This window comes from Notamacropus eugenii, chromosome 3 (assembly GCF_028372415.1).
Source record: "Notamacropus eugenii isolate mMacEug1 chromosome 3, mMacEug1.pri_v2, whole genome shotgun sequence".
Taxonomy (NCBI): domain Eukaryota; kingdom Metazoa; phylum Chordata; class Mammalia; order Diprotodontia; family Macropodidae; genus Notamacropus; species Notamacropus eugenii.
Window position 1 is genome coordinate 114,358,831 of NC_092874.1, and position 14,309 is coordinate 114,373,139.

At 41.3% G+C, this 14,309-nt stretch overlaps 1 protein-coding gene across 2 annotated transcripts in view; it reads left to right on the forward strand.

The window, feature by feature from the left end:
- CNOT4 (CCR4-NOT transcription complex subunit 4) overlaps window positions 1-14,309 on the forward strand; it is a 293,416-nt gene that overhangs the window by 261,358 nt on the left and 17,749 nt on the right. The window lies entirely within an intron of this gene.

Sequence of the window (14,309 nt, forward strand, 5' to 3'; positions counted from 1 at the left end):
AGTACATAGTAGGCATTTAATAAATGCTGGTTGACTTGAAAGTAGGAAGGTATAAGAGAATTTTCCAGAAGAGGTGGCCCCTGAGTTGAGTCTTAAAGCAAGATAAGTATTCAGAGAAGTAGAGGTGAAAAGGAAGTGGATTCTAAGCATGGGTCACTGCTTCTATGAAAATACAGAAATGGAAGAGGGAAAGGTTGGTGGTAGCTCATTTTTTTTTGGAATGTGGAACATGAGAAGGGGCAAAAAGCAGGTTGGAGGCAAACTGTGGAAGCCCTTAAATGTGAGGCCAAAGAATTGGACTTTCTTCTAGAAGTAGTTAGGAGCCATTGAAGATTTCTGAGCAGGGGAATCTTCTCACAGAAGCCCAGATCTCAGAACTGGAAGGGACGTCAGAGGTCATCTCAGCATCTTCAGGCTGGTCCTGATCAAGGATTTCCTCTACATCTCATTGCCTTTCCATTTTGGGATAGCTTTAATTATGAGCCTGTTGCCCCCATTCTTGCCTCTTAGAAGCCAAGGAGAACAAGTCTAATCTCTTTTTCCCCAGGACATTCTTTCTAGTACTTGAAGATAGCGATCATGTTTCTCCAAATTCTTGTCCTCAGACTAAACATCCCTAGTCTCTTCAAAAGGCTCATTGTCTTGATTGCCTCCTTTTGCATGAACTCCAGCTTGGCAAAGGTGCATGAAAGCACTCAGAACTCACCCTCATGTTCCAGATGTGATCTGAGAAAGGGAATGCATTGATACCCCTGGTACTGTATGCTTATTTTCTACCAAATCGTTTTACTTTGAATGTTTTCTTCCTTATCTTTTCAAAATCTACCAACTCTTTGTTTCATCCTTCTAGATTTCTCATACACAGCTGTTGTCGATGTAAACTAGCTAACCTGTGTTTGAGTGTATTAATGGAGGGAGATTGTCTTCATTCTGTCTCCTCCAAGATAACAATATATGTATTTTAACACTGGCCTTCTGGAGAATAAAAGTATGGAATCTCAGAGCTGGAGAGGAGCTCTGAAATATTCTAGACCAGACATGCCAAACTCCATTAGAAACAGATCCCTGCAGGCTGCACATTGGCATAGAAAACCACAAATTAACATTACATATGTTCTATTTTTATTTATTTTTGTTAAATATTTCCCAATTACATTTTAATCTGGGGGAAGGGGACTAGGGGGTTGTTAACCATAAGCTTGACAGGTCTGGTCTAGACCAAAGCCTTGTCTTATCGTTTAAAGAGTAGTGCAACAGTCGAATCAGAAGAATCTCAGCTTACTAGGGTCTCACAGTTACTGACTGTGAGGGTCCCACCATCCTCAGCACAGACTGAGAATGGGGATGTGCTCAAGAATGTGTTGCTCACTTTGTGACATCTCTTGAATGCCACCTAGTACTTTGATATTCCATGTCTGAGTAAGACATCAGGCAGCTTGCAGCATAGCCTGATGTGTAGAGTCTCTCCAGGAATTCATATGACATAGAACACAGACACAAAAACAGAGGGAAAGTCACCAGATTCCCCCATAGTTGTACTACTCTGACATGAAGAGATCTCACCTTGTTCTCTTTTTATTCCTCCTTTTGACAGTCCTGCAAACATGGTGTGACAGTCAGTTTATGAACATGAACTTGGACTTCTCTTGCACTAAAATGCCACTTTGCTGTGGAAGAGAGGTTTCTGTCCTGGCTAGGGCTGCTGGCTGGCTAGCTGTTGCTGCCTTCCTGCCTCTACAGCTCAACTGCTCTGCCTCTTTGAATGTGCTAACATTGCATTTGGTTGGATTTTCCTCATAAACTTGGATGTAGATATTCTCTTTAGTTGACTTGATGGAATATCCAGATCATAATGGATGATGGGTGATGGAATATCCAGCTAATAGTTATGAACTTCTGGTAGGAAGATGTGAATATAGGACCAGAAAGATGCTGCTGTTAAGGGTCTTAAGTTGAAGATATTTTAAGATTAGATCTAGAAAAGACAGAAAAAAAGCAGATCTGGAAAGGTAGATACTATAACGGGGGAGAAAATGGATTTTGCAGAGAAAATTTTTATTTTATTTCTGAAATGAGTAATTGTCTCAGCTTAAATTGTTTATGTGAGTTAGTATTGGGACTGTAGGTGGGGTAGGAGTGCTCTGGACACAGGGTGCAAGCCTCAGGACTGGCAGCATCCAGGTCATCAGGAATCAAGAGGGCATAGACACCAGAGAACAAAGCAAAATTTGTGATTAAATTTAAATTCATTGAACAAGTATTTATCTATTTTTCCATTGATTTATTTGTTGTTACAACACAAGACTTTCCATAACACTGCACTAGATGTGATGTGGCATATTAATTAATAAATACATGGAGAGATGGGGGAGGGGGCAGATCAAAAATGAGTATAGAAAAACAGAATGCCAAAGGTTCCCCATAGTTGCTAGTCATCCCTCAGCTTCAGACTGGGCCAGTCTCATGACCACACCAAGCAGCTTCCCTTCTTATTCCATCCACATTCCTTAAAAAGAGAAAGTCTTTGGTCATTGTGAAGCCAACCCCCCTCCAACCCCCCCCCCCCCCCCCCCCACCGTCCCTGATCCTGATGGAAGAAAGGCAAAGCCAAGAGATCCTGGGCAGTTTTCATGGGAAACAGGGAGGAAGGTGGGAAATACAGCTAGTCACCAGGGCACTTCTCTCTCCCCTAGATATCCAGGAGCTACAGACACTATGAGGAAACAGGCCAAGAAGGATGCGGAGTCATCCATAGGATGTCATGCCCAGCAGCAGGTTCCCCAAAGGAGGCCTAAACCCAGTAAAGGGAAAACAAGTGTTGAGCACCGAGATGTGTGTGTTTGTTGAGAGGATAAGGGTTGTGGTAAACAAATGTTTATTAACCTACTGTGTGCCAGGCCCTGGGATAGACACAGGTTTACATTCTATTGAGGGGGACAGTTAAAAGACTGAGTAGGGAGGTGATCAGATGCCAAATGGGGCAGAGAAAGGAAGTTGAGAGAATGTATTAGAATCACCAACACCCAAGAGACTTTGATCGTTATCTATCAAGAATCTGTTCATTTAGGAACCACACCCCAGGTGTGGCTGGTTGAGAACTTGCTGGGGGACTCAGGTTGAGTGGTTGCCTCTGACTGGAGTTTAGACGTGTGGGTAGGGATGGTGGTAGATCTTAGAGACATGCCCCTATTGCCATCTCTGTTCCTGACCTGTGCTGGAGAGAGCTTGGAATGTAGTCAGTCCTGAAAGGAGTTGCAAAAATGCACACAGGTATAGATGCTTAGCTAATTGTTCCCTGGAAGGACCAATGGAGGGTTATTTCTGACTTGTCTTAGGTGTCTGAACAAAAGAAACACATTGAAAATACTTTCTAAATTGATTCCTCTTCAAGGTAGAAAACCAACTGTGCAAAATTATCCACTTATTTGCAGTTCTTTATTATTAATAGAGGCTCACATTTGAGTGACACTTGGAGGTTGTAAAACATTCTTCTGACCACAACCCCATGAAGTAGATAGAGCAAGTATTACAAGCCCAATTTAGATGAGGTAAAATGACACTCGAGTCTTGTGCCTTGCCCACTGGTTATATAGCTACAGACAATTCAAACTGGAATTCAAACCCATGCTTCCTGACTCAAGTCTTATGCTGCCTAGAGGCACCTAGCTAGTGGTATAGTGGATAGAGGAATGGACCTAGCTTCAGATACTTACTCTGGACCCTAGGTGAGACATTTAAGCCTGTTTGCCTCAGTTTCCTCATCTGTAAAATGAGCTGAAGAAAAATGTCAAACCACTCCAGTATCTTTGCTAAGAAAACCCCAAATGGAGTCGTGAAGAGACTGAAATAAGTGAACAACAGTCCTAGGCAAGTCACTTAATCTCTGTTTGCCTCATTTTGCTCAACATAAAATAGGGCTGATAATAATAATGCCTACATCACTGGAGTGTGAGGATTAAATGGGATATTTATTTATTTATTTTAAGTTTTCAACATTCATTTCCACCAAATTTTGAGTTCAGATTTTCTCCCCATCTCTCCCCCCACACAAAACGCCATCCATTCTGATTGTTCCTTCCATCAATGTGCCCTCCCTTCTAACACCCCTCCCCTTCCCTTATCCCCATTTTCTCTCTTGTCCTGTAGGGGAAAATAAATTTCTATACTCCATTACCTGTATTTCTTATTTTCCAGTTCTATGCAAAAACATTTCTCAACATTCATTCCTTAAACTTTGTGTTCCAACTTCTCTTCCTTCCTCCCTCCCCACCCATCCCCACTGAGAAGGCAAGCAATTCAATATAGGCTATATATGTGTAGTTTTGCAAATGACTTCCATAATAGTCATGTTGTGTAAGACTAACTATATTTCCCTACATCCTATCCTGCCCTCCATTTCTTCTATTCTCTCTTTTGGCCTTGTCCCTCCCCAAGAGTGTTTATTTCCAATTCCTCCCTCATCCCCTTTACCGTTCCTTCCATTATCCCCCTCCCTTGCTTATCCCCTTCTCCCCTACTTTCCTGTAGTGCAAGATAGATCTTTATACCAAATTGGGTGTGCATGTTATTCCTTCCTTGAGCCAAATGTGATGAGACTAAGGTTCACTTTTTCGCTCTCAATTCGCCCTTTTCCCCCTCCATTGAAAAAGCTTTTTTTTTGCCTCTTTTGTGAGATATAATTTGACCCATTTCTCCCTTTCTCCTTCCAATGTATTCCTCTCTCACCCCTTAATTTTATCTTTTTAGGTATCATCCCTTCCTATTCAACTGACCCTGTACCCTCTGTATATGTATATAATCCCTGCAACTACCCAGATACTGAGAAAAGTTTCAAGAATTACAAATACTATCTTTCCATGTAGGAATGTAAACAGTTCAACTTTAGTGAGTCCCTTGTGACTTCTCTTTCCTGTTTACCTTTTCATACTTCTCTTGATTCTTATGTTTGAAAGTCAAAATTTCTATTCAGGTCTGATTCTTTTAATCAAAAATATTTGAAAGTCCTCCATTTCATTGAATGATCATTTTTTCCCCTGAAGTACTATACTCAGTTTTGCTGGGTAGGTGATTCTTGGTTTTAATCCTAGTTCCTTTGACTTCTGGAATATTATATTCCTCACCCTTGTATTCTTTAATGTAGAAGCTGCTAGATCTTGTGTTAGCCGGATTGTATTTCCACAATACTCAAATTGTTTCTTTCTAGCTGCTTGAAATATTTTCTCCTTGACTTGCAAACTCTGGAACATGGCTACAATATTTCTAGGAGTTTCTCTTTTTGGATTTCTTTCAGGAAGTGATCAGTGGATTCTTTTAATATTTATTTTACCCTCTGCTTCTATAATATTAAGGAAATTTTCCTTGATAATTTCATGGGAGATGACGCCTAGGCTTTTTTTTTAGATTATGACTTTCAGGTGGTCCCATAATTTTTAAATTGTCTCTCCTGGATCTATTTTCCAGGTCAGTTGTTTTTCCAGTGAGATATTTCACATTATCTTCTATTTTTTCATTCATTTGGTTTGGCTTTGTAATTTCTTGGTTTCTCATAAAATCATTAGCTTCCATCTATTCTATTCTAATTTTTAAAGAACTATTTTCTTCGGTGAGCTTTTGAACTTCCTTTTCTATTTGGCTAATACTGCTTTTTAAAGCATTCTTCTCCTCATTGGCTTTTCGAACCTCTTTTGTTAATTGAGTTAGCCTATTTTTAAAGGTGTTATTTTCTTCAGCATTTTTTGGGGTCTCCTTTAGCAAGCTGTTGACTCATTTTTCATGATTTTTTGCATTGCTCTCATTTCTCTCCCCAATTTTTCCTCCACCTCTCTTACTTGATTTTCAAAGTCCTTTTTGAGTTCTTCAATGACCTGGGACCATTGCATATTTATTTTGGTGGTTTGGGATGCAGAAGCCTTGACTTTTATGTCTTCCCCTGATGGTAAACATTGTTCTTCTCCATCTGAAAGGATGGGAAAGAATACCTGTTCACCAAGAAAGTAGCCTTCTGTAGTCTTATATTTTTCCCCATTTTGGGGGCATTTTCCCCAACCAGTTACCTGACTTTTGGGTCCTTTGTCAAGAGTAAGGTATGCTCTGGGGACCTGTAAGTTCTCAGTTCCTCCAAGGGAGAGGAGTTACCTCCAGGCCTAGCTCCCAGCTGAGATTCAGGTCAGTTGCTCAATTCCCTCAGGGGCTTTATCCTGATTGCTCCAAGGATGGAACAATGGGTGCCAGCTGCTGCCTGCTGTGGCCACGTCAGCCTGCTGGTGATGCCTGCTGCTGCTGCTGCTACCGCCGCAGCCACCACTGCCATATAGGGCCAGGGCCAAGGGAGGACATTGTCACAGAGGTGACCAAGCCCCCTCCCTGACCTTTGACCTATCTTTGTTGTCTGTGGGTTGAGGGGCCCCTGAGGCCTGCTCTGGCCCAGCACGACGTGGCCAAGGCTGGGCTGGGCTCTGCTCTGCATCTGGTTCGACAGAGTTTTCCAGTTGGCCTTCCTGGTCACCCTGGGCTGGAAATCTCCTCCACTCCATCGTTCTGTGGCTTCTGCTGCTCTAGAATTTGTTGAGTCTTTCTTTACAGGTATTTTATGGGCTGTGGGGGAAGGGCTAGAGTATGTGCATCTTTCTACTCTGCCATCTTGTAAATGGTATATTTGTAAAGGACTGGCACATGGTAGGTGCTATATAAATGCTTCTTCCTATCTTTTCCTCCCTTCTTTATGCTGTCTGCTACATTATGCTATCTACACTGGTTGTATGAGACCAAGGCTGAAGACTTGGGCCAACTCTGGTGGTCCCCAACCTTTTTCTTCCCCCTTTGGTGACTGCTTGAGGGAGAAGCCTGGGCTTCTGCAAATCCTAAATTGAGAGCTTCCTTTGCAACCTATAAGGCCCTAGACTGGCAGATAATACCATATCATGGCTTGCCTCTCTTCCAGAATCATAGAATTCAAGGAATGTTTGAGCTGAGAGAAACCTTAATAACTATTTCATCTAATGCTCCCTCTTTTCACATTTTATAGATGAGGAAAATGAGGCTTTGGAAGAGAAGATGAGTTATGCAGGGTCACATGGTTAAGTAGTTTCCAGGTCTCTGGATTCTCAGCTGAGTGCCCCTTCCAGATTTGAGTGGGAAGGCTGCTTTCTGCCTAGACTTCAGGCAATTGACCCCAGACAGATGGATAGTTGGGTGTAATGTTAATTTTCTCAGTCAAATCTCCTTGCATTCCATGATGCTCACAAAGAAAATAATGAAGACTTTATTCCAACAAGAATATCAAGTCATCAATGTTTACTGCACACCTTTGGTAGAATATACTAGATGGCCCAGGAAATAGAAAATAAATAGAAAACAGGATTTCTGCCCTTAAGGAGAACCTTACAATCCTTGGAGAAGTCCATGGACAAGTCCACATGAAAATGAATGCTAAAAGAAGACTCAGTATTATAGAAGTAGCATCAACATTGATCCAACAATAGTGCAAATTCCTTTAGTGCAGGGACTGTTTGGGGTTTTGTACATAGTAGGTGCTTAATAAATAACTATTGAATTGAGTTGAAATAAAGGAAGCCTAGGAATGTATATTTGTTTTGTGTTCTCTGGTGGCATTATCTGAGTATGTCTGTCAACTGTTTCTGTTTAACACCAGTACTTTCCAGAGACATTATATAAGGCTGCATATCCTAGAATACCAAAAAGCCAAAATTCAGATGATAGTAACCCATGGGCAATGGATGAGCTTTAATAACCTGTAGCATGTTACCAAGAAGGACAAGGACTTGCATACTAGAAATGGTGTAAAAGCCATTATTTAGAAAAGATATTACAGAATAACAGAGTCTCAGAATTGGAAGGAAATTAATTTATGACTAGAAATGGAGGAGGCATGATTCTGTGACAAAAATGAAAGATTACAAGTTGATAGGCTGTTAGAGGAACCTTCTGTTGTGCGGTTTGTCCTTTGTTCTCAAAGACGACCATGGAAGATGATGCCATGACTTTTAGATGAATTGGATTACAGTGACAGAGGGCTGTGCAAAGTCACCAGCTCCTCCAGAGCTGTTTGGGTTCAGTGGCCAGATATATATCAGGACTACTGAAGAGGGCCCAGGATACAGTGGGAGACCTTGGCCTTTTTAAGCTCATTTTGACTGAGGTAATATCCATTCAGTGATTAGGGCTGTTTAAGAAGTGAGCCAAGGGATGGCCCAGGAGTGGGGAACCTGTGACCTTCTAGGTCCTCAAATGTGGCCCTTTGAATCCAAACCCTGACCCTGTTAGTCAAAAAAAAAAAAAATATTCTAATCAAATTGAGAGGGAGAGACCTTAGGATTGTTTCTGGTCAAGACAGAAACAATTACTATTTACATCCACTCTGAGCCATCCAAAAATAACCATTACATTGTGCTTAGGCAGGGACCTATTATTAGTCAACCAATGAGAGCTAGAGTGAAATGGGTTTCAGGCATGGTGTTTAAGAAAGAAATCTAGCTGGTAAAACCCAAGATATCAAGGTAGGCTTCAGCCATAAAAATTTACCTTCCTTTGGGCAGAGTACCCTCAGATAAGGGCATGGCACCCAGAGGAGAACAGAGGAAAGGAGTTGCCCAATGGAACTGGTAGTTGGGTCCCCATTGGGTAACTCTTGCTACTTGCAGGTTGTGGTTTAATTCACTTTGCAAGTCATGGTATCTTCTTCCAGAGGGACCTTAGCACTTCAACTAACTTCATTTTAGAGTTGAGGACCAGAAAGAGGAAATGACTTGCAAATAGGTATAACAGTGTATTAAGTATTGGGACTGGAGTCAGAAAAGTCTCAGGCACTTCCTAGTTGTGTAACCCTGGGCAGGTCACTTACCCAGAGCCTGTCTTTCTCAATTTCCTTAACTGTAAAGTAGGGATAATAATAGCCCTATCTCACAGGCTGTTGTGAGGATCATATGAAATAGCATTTGTTAGGGGTTTATCAGAGTGCCTGGCACATAGTAGATATTTAAATATCCTTTCCTTCCTTCCCTTTCCTTCCCTTCCCTTCCCTTCCCTTCCCTTTCCTTCCCTTCCCTTCCTTCTCTTTCCTTCCCTTTCCTTTCTTCCCTTTCCCTTTTCTTTTCCCTTTCTTTTTCCCTGTCCTTTCTTTTTTCCTTTCCTTTGCCTTTTGGAGGATTTATGGGAAAACATAGGCAAGTACTGTGTAGAATGAGAAAGTGTAGAAAGATTGTAAGTTTCCCTGTTGGAGGGAGTACCCACACTGATGAAATCAAGGATCTTTCCAAGTTATCATAGTTAATGGATGACTCCCTTTGATATCTAAAAGGGAATAAAACCAAACCGATTAAATAGAAATAAAGAGCCTAGCCTGACTAGGAGAAGACTGCCAGGTAGAGATTATTTTACAATTTGGAGCATAAACAGTACTTAATGGTCATGTTGAGATTAAGAGGGGAAGAGTTAGAAAGCCTTATAATTTTATTGGGCAATCACAAGTCATTAAAGCATATTACATGATTAAAGGGGAAAGTGGAATTACTTAACTACTGATTTATGATTAGGGAAGTTCCTCGGGATGGAATAGGAACCAACTTTCCTGTTGTGCAAGGATGTCCCTATACCCCCTCATCTCCACCCCATATTTCCTGCATCTGTTCACTGACCCTTAAAATTTCTAGGGAAGGAGGGATCTGAGAGGGGGAAGGGTCTCTCACTTAACAATGAGATTGAATTAAAATACTAACGTTGTGAGAGAAATAATGCTGATTGAGATGTATTCTCAATAAGATATAAATGACTTAGTATAGAAACCTTTCCAGAGAACAGCTTTTGACTGAGTTCCTTAGTCTGACTAAGGAAGCTGGCCCCCAAACAAGGCTAGTTTGTTTGCCTCTTATCTGAGAGCACTGTTTTGAATCTCCCTAATGTGAGATTTTTCAAAACATTCTACTTGGGATTTCATTTTTCATTTGATTGACTGTGGTCAATTCATGAGTCCTTCCAGTTTCTGGTCCCATCATAATCACTAGCAGCACCCATCTCTCAGTAATTGAGGCACAGTGATGGCCACATTTATGGTGGGTCCACAGTTCAACTAAAACTACATTATATGTCTGTGCGCCAATCCTACTAAAAATATCAGAGGGGTGATTGCAGGTCACACCAAAAAATGGGCACTATGATAGAATGAAGAAATGGCAATTGCATCCACGTCTAAGAGAACACCTGGCTATTGGAAGTGATTGGTTATCCTGCTGTGCTTAAAGGAGTGCTAAGGATGCTTTCCAGATGCTGCTGGAGCACCTATGATGAGCTGGCCCCTGAGAGAGTTCAAAGTGGAAGATGATGGATATGTGGAGGATGGAAGCAGAGTTAATGCTGTCATTGGAGTACTTAGTAGTATAAGTGAGATTGATTAAGATAATGGTGAAATCGTGTGGATGCTGAGTGATTATTAAGGTTAGAAGTTTGTGGGTGTATATGGGTGCAACACTGGGTATGAATCCCTGTAGGTTTGAGTTTGGGGGAGAATTGAAGATCAAAGTAGTAGGATGGGGCAATGAGTCAGCTGGTATATCTGATTGGTGAGGTGAGCACGTGACAGATCCCAGTGCCCTCCCCACAGAATGATTTCAGGATCTGAAGACAGTGAGGAGAGAACCCTAATGGGCGCTGTATCTAAATGATACAGGTTTGAGCCCCAAAGCCCGAGTGTCAGAATGTGAATGAACTGTTCAAATTGGGTACAATTTCACCAAATCCCATCCCTCTTCGAGTATGAAGCCTACTACCTAATAAGAAGTTAGTTACCACTTTTCTAGTTTATGAACTGGAGCAAAGAACTAGGAACTCAGCTTCTGGTCCTAGAGGGATGAAGGAGAATGGATTTTAAACTGTTGAAATGACCCAAATATCCATTTTGTGTAGGGGACCCAGGAAATAAATGAAACAAAGCTCCCTTTGTCCTGAAGTAACTGGGCTTTCTGACCCCCTTTCTAGCCATGTGATTCAATCTTAATATGAACTTTAACAAACTAGAACACATCTAAATGGGGGTGACCACAGTTGTGAGGGATCTGAAAACCAGCCCATATGAGGAGAAGGAAAATGAAATATCTTAAAGGTTGTCATAGGAAATGCAAGTAGGCTTCTCTAGTGCAGTTTTAGGGCAGGATGAAGCCCATAGAAGCTACACAATGTTATAAATTATAAATATAAAGAAGAATTATTTCTGTTTTTTAAAAACAGAAATAATTGTAATGTCTCGTGGGCTAATGAGAACACCATCACTGAATATTAAAATACATTAAAGATATTAAAATATATATTAAAATATATACTAAAATGTAGTGGTGGAAAATTATCTGTTAGAGTTGGAATTCCTATTTTGGACAGGGGAGGGGAAGGAGAAAGGAACAAATATTTATTGTATTTATTAAGCACCTACTATGTTCCAGGCACTGTGCTATTTTATATATATTATGCATGTCTAATATACAAAATATAATATATGTAATACAAATGTTATTTCATTTGATCCTCATAGCAACAAGCTATCATTTTCAGATATCATTTGGTATACCTGCCAAAAGGAGTGAAGGACAGGCTCATGACAATGCAATTGCTACTCACAAGAAAATGCCATGTCACCATCATCAGTGCCTATGCTCCCACCATGATAAACCCTGACGAGATGAAAGAAAAATTTTATGAAGACCTAGAGACCCTTATCATCAATGTGTCAAAGAAGAGAAGCTTGGCATGGTGTCCTAGGGAGGAGTGGAGTTGGAAACAGCAACAGCAATGATCATTTACTGCTGAAGACTTGTGCATCGTGTAACCTTCTCATCACCAACACTGTTTTCTGTTTACCTAAATGCAATAAAACTGCATGGGTGCACCCTTACAGCAAACATTAGCATCTAATATGTGATTGTAAAGAGAAGAGACAGACAAGATGTGAGAGTGACAAAGGCAATGTGTGGTGCAGAGCGCTGGATTGATCATAGACTGATCCATTCTAAGCTAAATATTTGCATTCATCAAAAGTGCTGCCCCCAAGCAAAATGACTACCAGAAGAATTAATGTCAACAAATTAGAACTCTTCTCTGAGCATGAACAGTGTGTTGCTAACTTGGAGGGAAAGTTGAGCCAACACACAGTTGGCAACAGTGGAGCAGAAAAGCAGTGGGCAGCTTTCAGAGATGTGTTGTACAGCTCTGCATTTGCTCATCTGGTTCAGAACACTCACAACCACCAAGACTGGTTTGATGAAAATGATGGGGAAATTCAGAAGCTGCTAAATGAAAAACGAGAACTCCACAGGATATACCAACAGGATAGTTCATTCACCTCTAAGAAGGCAGCATTTAATTCCTTTAAAAGCAAAGTAGAAGGAAAGCTTAAAGAGAAGCAGGATTCCTGGCTCAGTAAGAAGGCAGATGAAATTCAGTTTTATGCTGATAGTAACAATCCAAAGTGCTTTTATGATTTCCTGAAAGCTATTTATGGACCAAAAACCTATGGTGCATCACAACTACTCAGTGCTGATGGAGCCACATTGATTAGTGATAAGGACTTGATTCTAGAGAGATGGGCTGAACACTTCCATAGTGTTGCCCACAGACCATCATCAATCAATGCTGAGGCCATTGACCATTTACCTCAGGTTGAAGTCAGTCCCTCCTTAGCTGAACTTCCAACTAAGAAGAGGTTTTGAGGGCCATTAGGCTCCTTTTGTGTAGCAAACCACCTGGTGCTGATTCTATTCCAGCTGAGATTTACAAGGTAAGAGGATCATTACTCACACAAAAACTGACTGAAATTTTCCAGGTTATATGGCAAGAGGAGGTTATCCCCCAGGAGTTCAAGGATGCCTCCATTGTCCATTTCTGTAAAGGTAAAGGGAATTGATTGTCCTGTGATAATCATAGGGGGAGTCTCTCTCTTAGTCATTGCTGGCAGGATTCTTGCTAGAGTTCTCCTTAATGAGCTGATCCTTCACCTGGAAGATGGTCATATACCTGAGAGCCAGTGTGGCTTCAGGAAGGGCCAAGGAACAGTCACTATGGTGTTTGCTGCCCAACAACTCCAGGAGAAATGCCAGGACCAGAACAGAGGTTGAAACACACTATTTGTGGATCTGATCAAGGCTTTTGACACTGTTAGTCATGAGGGCTTATGGAAAATTATTTCAAAATTTGGGTGCCCAGAGAAGTTCATCAGTATTGTACATCAAATTCATGATGGCATGTTTGCCTGGATTCTGGTTAGTGGACAATGCTCTTGTGCCTTCCCAGTCACCAGTGGAGTAAAACAGGGCTGTGTGCTTGCTCCCATGCTTTTTAGCATGATGTTTTCAGCCATGTTGTCAAATACTTTCAATGAGGATGAACACAGCATCTAGGTTAACTACCATACTGATGGTAAGTTCTTCAATGTGAAAAGGCTACAAGCCAAGACCAAAGTGAAGGGAGTGCTGGTGCATGGTTTTCTGTTTGCAGATGATTGTATGTTCAATGCAGCCTCTGAAGCTGAGATGCAATAAAATATGGATCAATTCTCTGCTGCCTGTGCTAATTTTGGCCTAATAATTAACACCAAGGAAACACAGGTGCTTCATCAGCCACCACCACACCAACAAATGGAGAAGTTTTGAATGCTGTGGCCAAGTTCACTTACCTTGGTAGTGGACTTTCCAGGGATGTACACATTGACAATGAGGTTAACTCACTCATTGCCAGAGCTAGATCAGTTTTTGGGAGGCTCTGAAGAAAAGTTTGGGAGAAAAGAGGTATTAGACTAACTACCAAACTGAAGGTCTACAGAGCAGTTGTGCTGACTTTATTGTTGTATGCCTGTGAAACATGGACAGTCTACTAGCACCATGCCAGGAAACTTCCATTTGAACTGGTATTAGGAAGATTCTGAGGATCTTCTGTCAGGATAAGGTACCAGACACTGATGTCCTTGCTTGAGCTCAACTGCCAAGCATTCAAACTATGCTTCAGACAGTGCAACTTCGATGGACTGGCCACGTTGTTCAAATGCAAAATGTACAGTTGCCAAAAAGACTGTTTTATGGAGAACTCACCTGGGGCAAGCGATCACGTGGAGATCAGAAGAAGCAATACAAGGAAACTCTTAAGGTCTCTCTCAAGAACTTTGAATCTGATTGTGCAACATGGGAGACACTGGCACAGGACCCCTCATCATGTCGTGCCCACATCAGAAAAGGTGCTGTGCTGAATGAGCAAAGCAGAATTGAGATGGCACAAAGGAGACATAGGATGCACAAATTTGGAGTAACTACCCCAAA